Below are 17,739 nucleotides of genomic sequence, written 5' to 3' on the forward strand. Positions count from 1 at the left end.
GATGAGTCTCATCGCCTGGCAGAGGAGAGCAGTAAGAGGAGTGGCAGACAGACAGACAGACAGACAGACAGACAGACAGGCAGACAGGTGAGACAGGGTGGGTGGAAGGGATGAAAGGAGCAAATGAAAGTGGGCTGACTGACAGTGTTTGAACTGTGGGGTCACCTGCGCCCCAGGGAGCCAAGTTTCAGGTCTGCAGCGTGGTGATCAGAGCGAATTTAAGCTGAGACGAAAGGGAAGAGGCTGAGATGAAGGGAAAGGAGCAAACGAGACTGAACCAAAATCTGGGAATGGGCAGAAAGGAGAATCATGTTTTTTTTCTTCACCTCCCTCGCTCCCCATGTAGAGGGATGCATTAGCAGAGTGGCAGAAAAGAGCTGAGGGGTCACAACAGTATTTTTTCCAACAGCACACGCACAAAGCTGCCCCTACAAGCAGGCAGCGCCAACAAGACAACAGCGTTATAGAATCAAGCCTTAAATCCACCAGATCAGAGGAAACAGGTTGCTACTGTGGCAGCCACCAATTAAGCATCAGCACATGCAAAACTGTGTGATTTAACTCCATCCAGGGACTCTCTGATGTGCACTAGATCTGTTAGCTGGCCAGGTGGACTTCAAGATAAATCAACAAATGATTTTCTCTTTACTTCAAGCCAGTAAAATGTCGGTTCGCTCTCCAGCTTATCCAGTTCTGGAGATAAGGGCCCTGTTGCCTGCCAAAACTAATGAGAGACAATGTTGATGAGCTGAGGCACCAGCAGTGTTGGATGAAGGTAAAGTGCAACTCTGCCATTTGTCAGACAGACCACAAAGTCAAAGAAAATGGACAGGAGACCAATCCCAGGCACCAAAGAAGGGCGCTTGTAACCTCAGCAGGCAAGCAACAACAGAATGGCTTTTTATGAGATTAACTGCTAAACCAATAAGAAAAAAAAATGATTGATGGAATTCAGATAACTTGCTTTTCTGTCTCTGCTCAATGTCACATTGTCAGCGTCCTACTGAAGTCACCTTGGGCAAAGATAGGCAGCCTCCACACAGCTGTGATCTCTGCTGTCTCTCCCATTCCCATCAAGGCTGTACTCTAGAAACATTTCCTCAACAGAGGCGCTGGGTGAGCTGCCCATCTTGTCGCCTTCAGCCGCCTCTCCCGGGGGTCAACATGGGCCATCCAACACGCCCTGTCTGACCTCGAAACCAGCTGCTGCGCTAATGGATCAGCTCTGGTGCTTGATGCGGACGAGTGAGCTCTCGATCTTCCCTCAGGTGGTCTGTAACGACGCTTGTTGGGTGTTAAAAGAGTCCCACGCGACGGGAAAAGAACTGGACACCCATGAAGGTCTGACACATCGCGCGCAGCTGCAGCGGAGGGAGCGCAGCTGGACTCACACCCACTGATGCTCAAAGCTGCTGCTACATGTCACCCTCACTGCACCGAGAATGGGGTGTCTGAGAATTATTAAAAAAAAAAAAAAAAAGCATGCGCGCTACCCGCCAAATATGCTCGCACCCACACCGCCCAATACCACGCACGTACTGTAACACACTCCATCCGTCTCCATCCACCGGCGGGTCTCCTCCGGGGCATCAGATGATGAATGTTTGTAGGGCAGGTGTCAGATTTGGCCATCACGCTTTATGACTTGGGAGTTTTAGAGCATCTGGCCACGAGACTGAATGCAACTGGGCTTCAGACTGCAGCCATTCCCCATTCATCAGAACCAGAGTGAGCAGGAGCGCGGCTGATAAAGCCACAAAGCATGATGTGCAGTGCGTGTGATGGAGTGCTTTACATCCCGCACCGCGTTGAGACGCTCACTCCGCAATTACGCTTATAGCGCGTGTCTGATGGACCTATAATCACCTCATCACACCGACCAGACCCACGCAGCGCGCACCGACGCGCGCGACGCTCGCAAACAGCTGGAAAGAGATTTTCAGGAGCAGTTGAAATAGTCGGACAGCGAATGCAAACAGACACAGACATCATTCTGTCGCCAGGTTGTCAGCCATTGAAAACAGCACAGCTCCAGTAGACTGTCAACACATACACACAGAGAGAGAGAGGTCCTTTCACACACGCGCGCACGCTCGGGCGCGCTCCGCACATTTACACAGATTACAACAGGTGCAGCGACTCTGCGGCCATCAGCGGGACCGACGCATGGGCGGTCGGTGGCGGTAATCACCTTTATCACCTTTAACAAGCCAGAGGTGACACACTAATTAGTCGTCGGGGTGTAGCCTACCTGCCTGTGAAACGACTGCTCCCCCCGCTGTGTGAGATTCCCCCCGCTCGGTTAGAACACCGTTGGCGGAGACGCTGAGGGTGTTTTGAATTGCCAAGATGTGTTTAGTCTGTTTGCATCCGTCCTGTGCTCTTGAGGAGTCCGTCCGACAGCCAAAGATGGACTCATTCAGTCTGCGTGTGGGATCTGCCTCGGGGATTCACCAGTGCCTCATGTGTTCCGCACTTTTTAGATAGTTATTCTAAAAAAACAACAACAAAAATATCAACTGGTAAGGTGAGGAGGAGGAGGATGGTGGTGCTGGGAGATTTTGTCCGTTTTTGCTGAAGCCCAGACCCACATGAATGGCCTCCCATCCGTATCCTACATCTCACTTCTCATCGCCATATCTTGAAAATTTGGGATGAAGCAATTGGGTAGGTAGAGTGCCAAATCTTCGTCCTGTCAGCTCGCCCAGACGGACGCCACCCAGCCGCCCACGGGTCTGGGTCTAAGAACCGGTGCTGCTGCTGCTGCTGCTGCCGGTCGCCTCTTGTAAAAAAAAGATAAATCACGATTTTAAATTCAGTCTACTCTGTCGAATCAACACGGCGGAGAGGAGAGGGTGATGCCTTTGAGCGCAGATCGGTCAAACAGCGGAGGGATGGGAAGGGATCTCCCGACGCTCCCGGTGCATTTATCTCGGCTACTCCCGGTGACAGAGTTAACCCATTTATCGGTCCAGTCCGGTAAGGGAGGGGCCACATGGGGGCCACGGCAGCAGAGGTGCGACCGTGTATAGGTGAGCGGGAAATATGCGACGCCGTGGCGCTCAGCGGGAGCTGCCCTCCTCGCAGGTGTGTATGTGTGTGTGTATGTGTGTGTGTGTGTGTGTGAGTGAGAGAGAGAGAGACAGAGTGAGAGAGAGAGAGAGAGAGAGAGAGCACCAAAGAGAGAGAGAGAGAGAGAGAGAGAGAGAGAGAGAGAGAGAGGGTGTGAGGTCCGAGCAATTAAGGTTTCAATGGATCAGTGAAGCTACAACCTCTCCCCTGGGGACGTGTGTGTGTGTGTGTTTTCATTTAGCCATACTTCACAGCTTTAAGAGTCATTGATGACCAATTATGGTGCTTAGGAAATGACATCAGCCGCAGCACTTAAATGATGCAGTGTTTAATCCCCCCTCTTCCTCCCCACCACCCATCCTAAATCTCCCTCTTCTTCTTCTTCGTGGGCCAGATCAGACTGTTTGTGTTTTTGTTTTTTTTGAACACCCCACCACTATACCTCTATTTCCTCCCCACCAGCAGCTCGAGCGCAGTCTTAGCCTTGAGGTTGGAAACTGTGTCTCTGGCGCTGATAATTAAACGTGGTTGCAGCATCTTATTTAACCCTCCCGCTGATTGCAGCGGGTTAACACATTAAGTGTGCGCCTCGGGGGTTTAACAGTGCGACGGGCCACTAGACTGCTGTTTTGTCACGGGGGGTTAAGGCATCAGTGGAAAGTAAATACAACGCAAGTGAGTCATGGAAGCTCAGGCAGCACTGTGGGCAAATCTAACGAGCCTTACAGAGGTTGTGAGCAGACTGCAGAGCTTCATGGGAAAATCAGGTCAAATCTGAGACACAAAGTCACTAAATTTACCTTTTAATGCTTCCATAGAAATCACGTCAAAGACGTTTTCTGAACGTGCTCGTCTGTGGTGCCGATTATCATCCACTTCTATTTATCTATTTATTTGGCGCTGTCCGTGGTGCTGAAGGGCTTTTCTGCATCAGAGGCAGTGATGCGCCTCCTGTCAGCCTTTACAAACACTCCAGCCTGCATGGCTGAGATTTCTGCCAGGTTAGATAAAATCTGAGTTTCTTAAAAGACACAAAGGCTGTCTAGAGAGAAAACAGACTGAACAGCAGTCCAGTGGCCCTTTTCATACACCACTTCTAATTCTATAATAAAAACCATCAAAGTAATTTGATACATCTACAAACACACCTGAGGATTGATAAGCCTTTATATCATAACAATATTATAATACTAAACCCCAACATAACACTTTATGACCACTTTATGGCTTTTTAATGGCCAAAATCTCCTGTCCATTTGTGAACGTGTGCGGCTGGGTGACAAATTATAGGAAAAGCCAACATAACGTGGCTTTGTTTTTCCCCTTCAGTTTATTTGACAGCATTAGACGGAGGAAATTAAATCAGACGCAGTCACCAAAAAGTCAAGGAGGCCAAATTAAATTATGGTCCTTCATGTGACATCATCCTACTGACAAACCAACATGTCACAATTAATAATAGTAATTAAAAAAGCTCAATGTCCAGCTTGTTAAGTAATATGTCTTAAAGTGGAAAAAGTAAATTTTTTTCCCCTAATATCTTGACCTTGACCTTTACTTAATGTGTCACACAATTTATTTTGTACAGTTTTAGAAACTCGTACCTGTTTCTGCATCTTAATGGGTGTTTTTTATACTCTTTCCTGGCACGTGACTGTTAGTTTAAGTCTATTTATGCTGTTTGCAGTTATAGTTATAACAACTCTTTAATGCTGCCTCCAGGTCGGGTGCAGTAGTTACTTGAATTAACTGATTAATTGATCGGTCAATCAAAATTCATAATTATAAATTTAAGTTATTTTTCAAGCAAAAATGCCAGAAATGATTTGGTAAAGCTTCTGATATATGAGAATTTGCTGTTTTTCGTCGACTCACATTGAAGTAAATTGAATATTTGCCGATTTTGGACACAGCAAGATGTCTGATGACATCACCTGGTGCTCAAAGATACTGTGATCTGATGTTTTATAGACCAAATGATTAAGCAATTAATTGATAAAATAGTTGGCAGATATTTTCTGATACATAATAGGCTGTTTAACACATTGAACATTGAGGTGTTCAGTTGGATTGGTATCTGGTGACTGTGGAGGCTATAGCTTATTATTCACATCCTTTTCATACTCCATTCAGTGGTCAAGCACTTTAATTTGTCACCCATGAATAGGTTTAAAGGGTAGATTTGGACTTTTTTAAAACACTGCTGATTCACTATTTTCACAGTAGTGATATGAAATATGGATGATTACAGTCGAAAGCTATACAGTTAAATCAACTTGTTCTCTAATGGTCGCCATATCTGCTGCTCTAAACGGACCCACCTGTGTGGTGGGTATCTGTGCCATGTGATGATCTGAATGTCAGTTTCTCAGGTGGCCAGATATCTTATTCATTGCTTATTCTTTAGGGAGGTGGGGTGGGTTGGTCACACGTCGTTGAACATTTGCAATTCATTCACAAGAAGAAAAACCACTCTATCACAACAACAAAATGTCAGCATCTCTTGTTTGTGTTTCCTTCACTGACTCAAAGAAACCTCTCCACCGACTCAAAGAGCCTGACTTATTTTCAGCGTCCTGATTCACCGTGTTGCAGTTCCCTGCTGACTGACTGACTAATACACTTCACCCTGAGTGTAACATGGATTGTACATTCACAGCTGGATTCTGCCAAGTGACCTGAGAGAATTCGCAATTGGCAAAACCTCAGGCTTCACAAATTTAAAGAGGAGTCATGAGAGGAGGTCTAAACCATCAACCAGAGCCACAGGGACACACTAATATGGACTCTGACCTCACAACAGCTCAATACAGGGGGTCTTGTTGGCAATCAGAAGCAGCTGCCCTATTTTTTCCCTGCAGTGTTTACTCTGTCAGACCGTTTATTGCTCACTAATAGAGATATGCTTTTATCCTGCCTCCTGAGTTTTAATCACTACATTAATGAGACCATGACTAAAACACAGCCTGACGTGACAGGCTTAACTCTCTAGATTTTTTAAATTAGATTGCTGACAGTGGAGAGAGCCAAGAAATATAAGGGGTATTCAAAAGGTCAAATCTGAATCTTGGAGCAGTTATGATGTCCGACAGCCACCAGGACTCCCTAAGGCTCAAATCAAATCAAATTCAATCAATAAATAAGTAAGATAACAGAGCAAATGGTCTGCAGTAAAAGTGGAAAGGGTCAGAGTGAATTTATAGACTGAAAGAGTCTCTATTGAGGTTGCATTACAGCACTCTTCTGAGCAAGAACATTAGCATTTCAAAGTCCATGTTCAGATATGGTAATTTATTTCCTCCATACAGTGAAAGGTGACGATAATGTGCTGTTTTAATGGCCTCTTTCAGAGTGGTATATTTATCAAAATGACATGATTATCTGGAAGGGCAGCAAGCTTTGTGATGTCAACTGAGCCTTGTGATGATAAAGCTGAAACTGGAGATAATGGGACACGACTTAACTTTGAACTGCAACGCACAGCCGCGGAAGACGCCGTCCTAAACTGTACGAATGTCTGCGGTGCTTCAAATGCTTCTCATATAGATGCTGTCCACTCTCTTTGCAGTTGCACCCGGAGGAGGAGTGGTGCCTTGATCCCGTTTCTTGCTCCCTCATGAGGTGGAAGCCTGGCAGCCGCAGAAACACGAGAAAGCAGATTATGGTTTCAGATCACAACCCTGCTGTGTAATACATTCAACATCTCTCCTGATCCAACCTCATTTTCATTAGCATTTAGATATTGTCATCATCCATTCCCCTCCACATCCCTGCCATGCTTATTCCAAGTCCTACAGCAACCATGACCTTCCGTGGGGAAAAAACAGGATCCTGTCAGCCAGAGTTTTGCACCATAGGCATCATCAGAAATTACATTTAAAATCCCTAAGCAGGTGAATTCACACTGTGCGTCCCCAGGATTGCGAACATACTAAAACCATCTGCTGATAAGTGTGATATAAGTGTGTTTACGTGAATAAGTAAATATGCAGGTGAGCAAGAAACAGCCATCAAGAAAAATCTTGTTAAACAGGTGACTCCTGCAAGCGGACCAGACATAAATATATAATTCAATCACAACATTTCAGCTCAAAGGTCATGTAAACAGTAAGCATCCTGTGGTTTTCTAAAAAAGAAAAAAACTCACAGTTGTCTCACACACAGAAATGAATACACGTCCTGTAACATATACAGTATCCCTAAGAGCTGGGGGTAAAACTTTAAATTTCATCTAGGAAGACATCTGCAACACCACATGAATAATACAACACTGCCTAGATTTAACATCCAGACCTTTGAAGGAAAGGTTGTGTGCAGACACATGTGTGTGTGTGTGTGACAGAGGGAGAGAGGGAGAGAGAGAGAGAGAGAGAGAGAGAGAGAGAGAGAGAGAGAGAGAGAGAGAGACGCCAGCTGTTTGCAGTTGTGTGACAAAGATAATGAACATTGAATGTTCATCTTCACAAAATACAAATGGGACATTTTGTAGGTTGAGTAGAATATTAAAATGTACTTTTGGCATTGTTTTGCCCGGGGCACCGAGGCCAGTTATAAATTAATTATAAATGCGAGGTTGGGTAGTTACATGTAAAGGCACAACATATTTCAAAAATACACAAAAATGTGCTGCAACTAGTGTGTCGAATCAGGAGGAATCATAAGACTTTCAGATCTCAGTACATTATATCTGTACTTGCAGGAAGAACTAATAATAATAATAATGACAATAATAATAATAAACATTAGTTGTATAACATCTTTCATCCAAGAAATGCAGCTCAAAGTGCTTTCGTTACAAGGCAATATCATTTTTTATACTGTTTTGTATTTAATGTACATATATATAAAGTTGATTTTGTGTGGATGAGGATTAAATTACTGGATCCAACTTTGATTGTTCAATAATAACTTTATAAAACTGTGCAGTTTATAACAGAAGTAACTTGTCCAAACTTTATATTTTGGCAGAACCATCACAATATTTCCTCCCCACTCTTTTCTTGCTGTAAGTAGCTCCTCCGTTTCATTCGCAGATTGAATTGTGGGAAAATGGTCTCCATCAACACCACACTCAAAAATAGAGCAATTTTAGATTGCATGGTCACATTAGTATGTATATTTGATCCGAGCATTTCCTTCCCCCACTTGGAGTGTGCTGTGTTTGCATAATGAAACACTGTTTGAGTTAGGTTATAGTATGCAACTGTGATGCACGAGTTCCTTCCAGAAAGTCAATGAAGCTTTACCTGCTCACTGTTTGTAAGCTGTCGGCTAAATGACTGAGGTAAAGAGCGTTTGACAGCCTGTAACGACATTAGACACGCTAACTTTAACATAGTTTGTCGCCCCTGCTGTCCACAGACCATAAAATTAGGAATTACTGCAAACTTCGCCGTAGTGACAGGCAGAGTGAGAAACTGGTAGAAGTGCTAACGAGTTAGCTGTGCACTGCCACTACCCTGAGGATGACCTGCATGCACCTGCAGGAGACATGATGGATGTATCCTCAAAATGTAACACCGCTTCCATTTGGAGATTAGTGGGTGAGTCATCATCTCCCTTAAATAGATGGATACACTCAGGAATACACATGCACACAAACACTATGCTCCACAAACACTCACACAAACATAAACACTGTATTCCAGTATATCATCCTGCTACTTGTCAGTCAGCGTCGTTCACTGTGGACTCGACTGATCCAAAGATCCTCCCTTCATGTTCTTTGCAGATTCAATTTCCTCTTTTAATTATCTACTAATGTTTTGGTAAATTAAAAGCCCAATTTATCCCAGAGTTTCCCCTAACACTCAATAGGAGCTGCTAAACCCTGGAACAATTTAATTTTTAATGGCTTTCAAGGGAAGTTTTAGTGCGACATGATGGTCTAAATGCTATTTTAGAGGCTTTTTCCACCTGAGAAATAAAAAAAAGATGATGATGGATAGGAATCGTGTCATTTTTTGGCATGAAGATGCTCAAATGTAATGTGCAGAATATCAGCTATAGGTACCTTCAATGTAAAAAAATATCAGCCTTCAAAAAAAAAAAAAAAAAACCCATATCAGCTGAACCCCAGCAGATACACACACATATACACACACACACACCCACACACCCCACACACAACATGAATAAATCTCACACCTTGGTAGGTTTAAGCTGTTCTAGTCTGTTTTCTCTTCTGAGCCAGGCAGCTGCCAGTCCATCATCCCTCCAGACACCCTGAATTCAGCAGCAGCAGCTTTCTTCTTATCCTGTCTGGTTCCAAATGGTTTGAGTTTGGATCAGTGTGAATTTATATCCAAAAGGCACACGCACGGTATGTGGAGCAAGTCAACAAACTAATGAAAACATTTCACTGGACATATTTTGAGTGAACGTCATTGAGTCTCAATGTATCTTTGTATGAAAAGCGACATCGAAGGTGCCCATCCCACCCTGATTTAAAGCTAAATACAAACAGTAAGAGAGGAGCAACAAAGAGAAAAATGAGGAAAGTAACTGAATCATTGAGATGAGATAACAATGAGAGTGCAGCGCTGCAGCCCATCTCTCTCTGAACAGCATTATGAGAGGTTTTCCTTTAAAAAGTCAGGAAAAAAACCCTCATGCTGGAGTTAATTGTGTGCACCACGCGCACACACGCACACACACATACACACAACCACACAACAGCACAGACTCACTCCAGTTGGCACACACAAACACACTATAAAACCCCACCATCCACCTACACAGTCACACTCACTGTCACACAGGCAGGCACAAACACATACACATATACACACACATACACACTCACACTCACACTCAGGCACACACCCCACCACATGCTGGTAACAGACCCAAATGAGGCTTAATTAAAACATGATTATATTACTTTTAATTCATGATATGGTAATGTTGCTGGCATTACGGCTCTCAGAGAAAGTCTGAGGGATGAAATTAACAGGATCACAAGTTCATCTGAGCTCAAAACTTTAGGAATTACAAAGTAAACAAACAATTCTGACACATGGTTCAATTCTGACACAAAAACAAACACTTGCTGTCAAACTGAAAAAAGCATCAAATGCTTCTAAAGTTCTTCATGAAATCATGTATTTTCCTGTATTTTATTCATTATATCATGACTCATATCATGCATATGAACAGACAAAAAATCAAGCAATGTACAAGATACATATATTACTGCTTAATTATCTGCGTCATACAGTGCACTGTGTAATGTGCTATGTCCATGTGATATATAGAATTGTTTGTTGAATAAAAACAGATATTTGTTGCTACAATCCATTTTTTTACTTGCATTTTTCACAGGAATATCCTCATATCACTGGAGCTGAAAATTTCTAAAACAGCTCTGTGTCTGAGGCGTCTTATATCAGCAGATACATATCACATATAATACCGTGTGGACAAGATTTTACTTTATCTCAGACTTTCACATCTGTCCTTTCAGCTTGGAGTAAGTCCGTTGGGTTGAATTTAAATGGGCAATGCACTTTTGTCTTCATAGCCAGTGTCTATAGCAGCATGTCAACACAGTCTGGAGATTATTGCAAGTGAAGACCATTCCCTGCAGCCAATGATTCCCTTGTCAATAATGCATGAAGTCGTATAAATCACAATACGTCAGTTTATCTGGCCTGCCCCAAGGTCATTCCTGCTCTTCCTCTTCCTCTCCTTCCTCCTCTCATCTATTTCTCATCCTGCAGCCCTCATTTCTTCCCTGCTATAACTATGTGAACATTACCCCTCATCATCCTTTCAATCCGGCTCTCCCTACTGTCTCCCAACTCAGCCATGTAAATAAGTGATGACCATCCTCGCATAATTGTAAGTTAGTTTGTTTTCTCTGAGACACACTCAGGCTGCAAAAATCTAACATTTCAGCCCTGCAGAAGGGTATATCTGTGCATGTGTGCACTCTGCAGATTCCTAAATGCACGTACATGCACGTGATCATACGCACACACACAAACACAAACACAAACACCAACACACACGCGACAGTGCAGCTACACCACTGAATCCCTGCTGAGCCATCACAAGTCACGGCTCTCTAAATTAAATAACATCAAATTAGATTAAAGTAAATGAAACATCGCTGAGGAGCAGGGGGACGAGAGGATGCAAGGGTTGTGCAGGGATAGTGTCGGGAAGGAGAGCGGGGAGAGGTGGGAAAGACAGGAAGCAAGTGAGTTTATGTAGATTTAAGGTGAAAGAGAGGTCGTGGAGAGACAGAGGTAAGGTAGGAGACAAAAAAGAGGAAGGTGAAGCTAAGGAGAAAGCGTGAAGGATGGAGGACCAAGGTGATGTGGACGAGCCGAGTTGAGTTACAGTAAGCAAACTCTTGATGAGGAGCCAGGAGGAGCGGGAGTGTTTGTGAGTGTGTGTGTGTGTGTGTGTGTGTGTGTGTTCAAATTTGCACAGCATAACGTCGTCTTTCGTAAACCTAACCTGAAATAATGTAACATGAGCACACGTTTCCTGTGGCCAGCTCATCATACTAGAGCAACAGGAATATTCAACTCAGCTAATATAAGCTAATAAGTTGCCATGGGAATTGCCATGGCAACATATTAGCTTTCTGAGTCATATGCTCATTGGTCCAAACTCAGAGCTGAAAAAGGTGCTTATTTCCATGACAACATTATCAAATGTTTTACAGTAAATGCACCAGTCAGACGACGCTTAAAGAGTGCAGCGCAACAACAAAAGGCTGTTTTGTTCCATTCAAGTTCTGGTGAAGGGCCATAACAGCACTGTGGAGTGTCGCTATTGCAAAGCAGAGAATATTTTGCAACCACAATAGCACTCTACATTTTTTTGTGAGTAATGCTCTTCCTCTCTGGCAGTGAAGTGCCCTATAAAGTCCCCACTGCAGCAGGTGAATAGAAGCACTGTGTTTCCTCAGGTATTAATATCACCCCTGGGAAGGAGCACTAAACTGGAGACAGAGGCAGACGACCGTGGAGGGGATCTTCATTCGGTGGTGGGCAGTAAATCAACTCCAGCTAGAGGCAAAAGCAAGCAGAAACCAGAGGGAGTGATGGAGCTCCACCTGCCCCCAAACCCCACCTGCCCCACATCGGCTGTAACCTGTTCCATCACCCCAACCCATCGACCTTTCTTCCCCCTTTTCCCTCCACTTTCAAACCTCCCAGCCTTTTCCCTCTCGCATGCACGCCCCCTCATCTCCTGCTTCTAACTTAGATTTCATTTCACTGCTTCAGCTCCCCCTCCACCAACCCAATTTTCTCAGTTCATCGCCGACAGTTGCCTTTTCCCACCAGCCACGTCTTCCGCAATTCCTCCCCCATCCTCTCTTCTCACCTCCTGCTGGCACAATCCCCGGAGAACGGAAAAGGAGGTCAGCTCTGTCACAACATAGGTTCACATTTCATTGCCACAGTGTTGGGACTGCCAGGGGCCAGGGCACAGGATTGATGGTTCGGGGGTTTTCCGCTGGCCCAGAGAGTAGCTGTGCAGAGTAGACATCATAAACTGAGAAAAGAACAAGAAAGCCAAAGATAACCAGGTAGAAGGTAAAAATGGAAAAAATAAATTATGCTGTACGGGAGATTAGCCACCATGACAGGATCTGCTTTTGAAGACAGTGCCAAAGTGAAGAGACTCTGGTCATACTAATTGCCGGGGGTGGATTAAGTTAACTGAAATTTTTCTAATTTGTGTCTTTCAATTCATAAAATCTTAAAGCAGCATTGAACATTTTTTTTCAAACTTGAGGGCATCAGAAAACGCTGCAAATACACTGACATACTGTAATTGTTGTTGCAAACGTCTTAGCAACCAGTTCACATCCAGCAGAGCAACATCAGCATCAAATAGGAGTCGTGTTCCCGTCCACCTGATGAATTTAAGTCCAACATTCACTCTCTTTTGGCTCTGTTTTGGTGTGCACACACCTGCTGAGGGAAACACCTGGTTCTTTAGCTGCTAAATGCTGCTATGTTCACCAGCCGCTCTGTTTATTGCTTGGTGCTGGAAATATAATATGTGGCTGAAAAGAAGATGGATGAGAGCTGTGTGAGTCAGAACAGTAATGTCAGTCGCCGTAAAATCACAACAGTTGGCCGAAAGATGCTAAAATGCCCTGGAACTGAGGGGTACTGCACAGTCAGGTGATAATCCTCTGTGGGTCTGTCACTACGAGCAGCACCTTTTATATTACACACAGTCACTTCATCTAGACTAATATACTGCTATGCAGCTGTAAAAAATGAGGTATCGCTGTGCGTGTGTTTTTTCTCTGTTTTACACTAAACTGTGGCGGTTGTTGCTTGCACACTCCACCTCAGCTGCACATCACCGCCCAGTTCAGTGATTAACATGACGGCGATGTGAATTAAATGCAAGCTAAGGCTTAAATACTCATATAAAGTCACAGACACCATGTCCATATTTCCTGCTTTGGTTGAACCTCTAAGATGTTTCTGTCACGCTTTTGCTGTCATTACTTATCACATCATGTTCCCTGTCATCTGTGTTGTTTCATATTTTCTTTCATGTTTACTGACTAACCACGTCTCTTTGAACTGAGCTGAATTGAAAGAAAGAGATAATGAACGGGATGTAGTTAGTGTGTGATTCATTAATACTAATGAGCAAAGCATAGACCCACAGCATTAAGCAGGTGTGAGCTCTCTCTCTTACACACAAAAACGCACACACACACATAACACACACAGTTGCACACGTTAAGAGTGAAATGACAGGGCCAAATCAGGGAGAAAAAACAAGGCAGAATGATGACATTTGCCCTTGTTTGAACTAGAACACCGGGCAAAGGTCTCCATCTGTTGCCAGTTTAATGCCCCATAATAAACACGCCACTCTATCTGTCAATAATGCCTTCATAACACCACTTTTATTGGTCTCCATTCTCCCAAACAAGACACTCCTCAGTCTCCAGTGTCTGATCTCAGCCACAATAATGTCTGACCAGGAAGTCTGATTATGACAGATGTTTGCACTGCAGCGCTCATAGTGAAAGCAAGTAAACATGTAAAAATGCTTTTGTGCACGTCTGGGTTGACATTGAACTTGGCCACCTCTCGCACGTCACCATCTGTCAACAGCTTGTGAGGAATAAACAAACATACATGTACCATCCCTTCTGCAGGTAAACATGCACAGATGCTCATAAACACACTCTCCTTCTGCGTGCAATCAGATGCACATGAAGTAACAAATCTGAACAGTTTGCTGAGCCAGTTCAACCAGTTTGTGTTAATCAGTGATGCTAGAAAAAAAACACCTTAAAGCTTTATTTATAGTCGGCCGGCCTACATGATCTTGTTTATGATTTGGTTTTCCAAGAAAATAGCAAATTAATTCAACGCTGCTCGGAAAACAGATGCCAAACCTTCGCATCAGCACTTGAAAGAGGAGCGAGCTCATGTAATCGCCACATGCCCGACGTCCCGCTGCTGCAGCTGGTGACGGAGACTGACACATGAACAGGATGGGGTGGGCGTTCAGGGACAAGCTCACCTTGGTGTGAGACAAGCCAATCAGAGCCCAGAGTGTCCGTCCATCTCATGGATAGCAGCTCTACAAAAAGTCCTCCAACTGTCCTGGAGAGCGGACCAGGAAACACAAGAAGCAGAAAAGCAGGATGGAAGAGATCCATCTGTGTCACATCATCAATGCACTTCAAACACACACACACACACACACACCACAGCGGCCATCCACCTGTTATGGGCCTGAATGAAGAATTACCTGCAGCTCAAACATTGTATTTCTTCTTATATTGAATCTTTGTGAAAGTCAAACTCAGCCCTGATAAATTCTTTGTAGCAGCTAGAAACACTGCTGTGAGAAGACCGAACGTCCCCATCGATTTCCTGCAAATATCAATGTGTGCGTGCCCTTGTTGTGAGGGTGTGCACGTGCGTGGCAGTATGCATTCATGTGTGTCCGTTCACAGTATTGATCCTGCAACGAGAGGATCAAAGACATGTGGGAAGAAAGATTTCTAGTGAACAATTAAAGGCTACTTTGTGTCACTCGGTAGGTCTACACGGAGCTTCGCCCCTCTTGCTGAATGTTACCTCTATTTCTGTAATCTTCATTCGCTCTTTTCATGTGGGGCAGGCGCACCAAGAACATGAAAGAGTGCTTGGATAAATGAAACGATGAGGGGGGAAGGAAGAAAGAGAGAGAGAGAGAGAGAGAGAGAGAGAGAGAGAGAGAGAGAGAGAGAGAGACATCAATCACTTGTTCTTTTCAGGGGTTCAGACTTAAATGGAGCATGTGAGGAAGAAGAGACAGCAAGGTTTTTCTGCAATTACGATGTTGCTGGTGCTGTGAATGAGAATAATGAGGGCTGTGTCTAAACTAATTTTTTTCATTTCCTCTCAGTCTTTGTCTCCTTATTGGCTTTCTCATGAAAGGGAGCGCGTGAGCAGGCGATATAATGGGGGAAGAATTGGGAAATGATAAGAGAGGATATGATTGAGTTTGAAGGAGGTGTTTGGACTACGGAAAATATAAAACAACGGCAGGACAAGTGTGTCTCTGTGTCTGTGTGTGCTGTTGTTGTTTGTGCATGTGCAGGGCTTTGTGTGTTTGCCGTGCACATGTGTGTAAGTGAGTGTACGCCTAATGTGATTCAGGACCACAACGGTGGGAGGACGGAAAGATCAAGGACGCACTTAATATGGAGAGGTGGTCTCCATTAACATGATAGCGAACTGCAGAGTAACAAAATAAGAGTAAGCTACCTGAGCGACTCTCGCTTCAACTCGCCTGTTAATTGCAGGACTCTTGCAAGCAAGAAAAAGGTAATTTTATATCTCTGTTTACCCAGAAAGAGACAACTGAGCATGTTTATTCCTTTCCAGTGATCCCCAGCTCAGATTCATATTTATCCAAATCCTTACCTTAATGCAAGCAGTTTCCCAGTACGACCTCTGTGTTGTGCTGTGAAGCTTTACGGGTAAAGCTGAGGTCAAAGGCATTTTTATCAGCAGCTGTTATAGATGGTGAGACATACTCACGCTTTCCCTGGGGATTTTCAATATCAATACCTTTGGCTCTGAAACCAGATATGTGGAGAAGCTCTCATAATTCAACAGAAAACAAGACTTTTCTGAGTGAAAAGCAGCCCTGACTGGTTTGCTTGTTCTGCACTATCACTGAAAATCACAGTCATTATTATTTAAACAAAGCCACTGAACATCATTAAAATCTCACATTTGCTTAAGTGTCTTTCACACGCTAATGTCATCGCTGTTTATGCAGTTGTGAACAGGTGAGCACTGGTGCCACGTTACATCTTGATTGGTCTGAGCGACGTAAACAACTGCTTTCTAAACTAAGTGTCAGCTTTTCAGACCTCCATGAAACGCAGCAGCTCGTGTGTGGAGGCAACACAGCAATTTTAAAGCAAGACACACTGTCACTGCCTGATCTGCACCAGAAACACAATTTGTTCTATGCATGTGCAAAAATGTGGCCCTCAAACGTAAGCAGTTAGGGGAATTATGGTTAGAATAACTCTCAGGTGTTACAACCTGACCTACGCTCATGTGCAGTACTCATCGGTCGGGATGTACGGTTTGGGTAGTAACACTTGTATAGATAAAACATGGACGTAGTCTCTGTGATGTCACCCACAGGTTTTAGAGCAGCCATTGGGAACCCCAGTGACTGACTTAGTGGCTCCACTCAAGTGCCTGACTCTGCCCAACTCCCAGCTAATCCAAAAATGGGCAAAGAGGTGGAGCTTGGGTGGAGCTGAGGTGAGCTGAGTGAAGCCCGGTTGCCGAAACCTTGTGGCTGTCTGTCACTCAAATGTGCCCATGTGTGTCCATGTGCATAATTAAGCCTCGATATAATTTAAACAAGTGAGTTATATGAATAATAAGACCAAAACTGTTTTTTGTACTAAGCCGTAAACATGTTTATTTCTACTTCTGCATTTTAATATGGGGGTCTATGGGGACTGACTCGCTTTTGGAGCCAGCCTCAAGTGGAACTGTTTTTGGCACATCTGCGCTGGCTTCGTTTTTCAGCCCCGGAGGTCGCTGCTTGGATAAAAGAATATGCAGGCGATATACTGATCCTGAATATCCACCGTGTATTATTTGCTGCCTTGTTATATGTGTTCTCTTTCAACTGATTATGAGACAATATTACAGAGAACGTTACCAGTTTTTTGGGTCTGAATTTTCAAAATCATTTCAAGTAGTGTGAAATTTTTTCCACTAAATAGCGAATCAAGGTGACCAAACTTGTCTTCGCATTTTATTTTATTTTAACAAAACCAAATAAAATGCAGTCTGTTATTTACAAGGTATTTCACCTGCACCTCCCTGTCTTCTGATTCGGGACAGCAGCGGGATGTTTTGACAGCACGGAACAGAGAGAGAGCAGGACCTGTCTCGAGGGACACGCTGGGCTTTAGAGAGCCGGTGAGCAGGACGGGAGCTGGTCTGGAGCCAGTCTCCTTCACTCTTTAATACATTCTGTCCACCTCCTACTGTACTGCAGGTGGAGCCATTCTATTAATCTAATGATGCTGACATTTGAAAGTCACTATGTGTAAAATGTTAAAGGAAATCAATATTAGTGCCATTTGTGTTGGTCCCACAGCTGGATTTCACTCGCCTTCCAAACAACGCATAAAAA

This window comes from Chelmon rostratus, chromosome 14 (assembly GCF_017976325.1).
Source record: "Chelmon rostratus isolate fCheRos1 chromosome 14, fCheRos1.pri, whole genome shotgun sequence".
Lineage (NCBI taxonomy): Eukaryota > Metazoa > Chordata > Actinopteri > Chaetodontiformes > Chaetodontidae > Chelmon > Chelmon rostratus.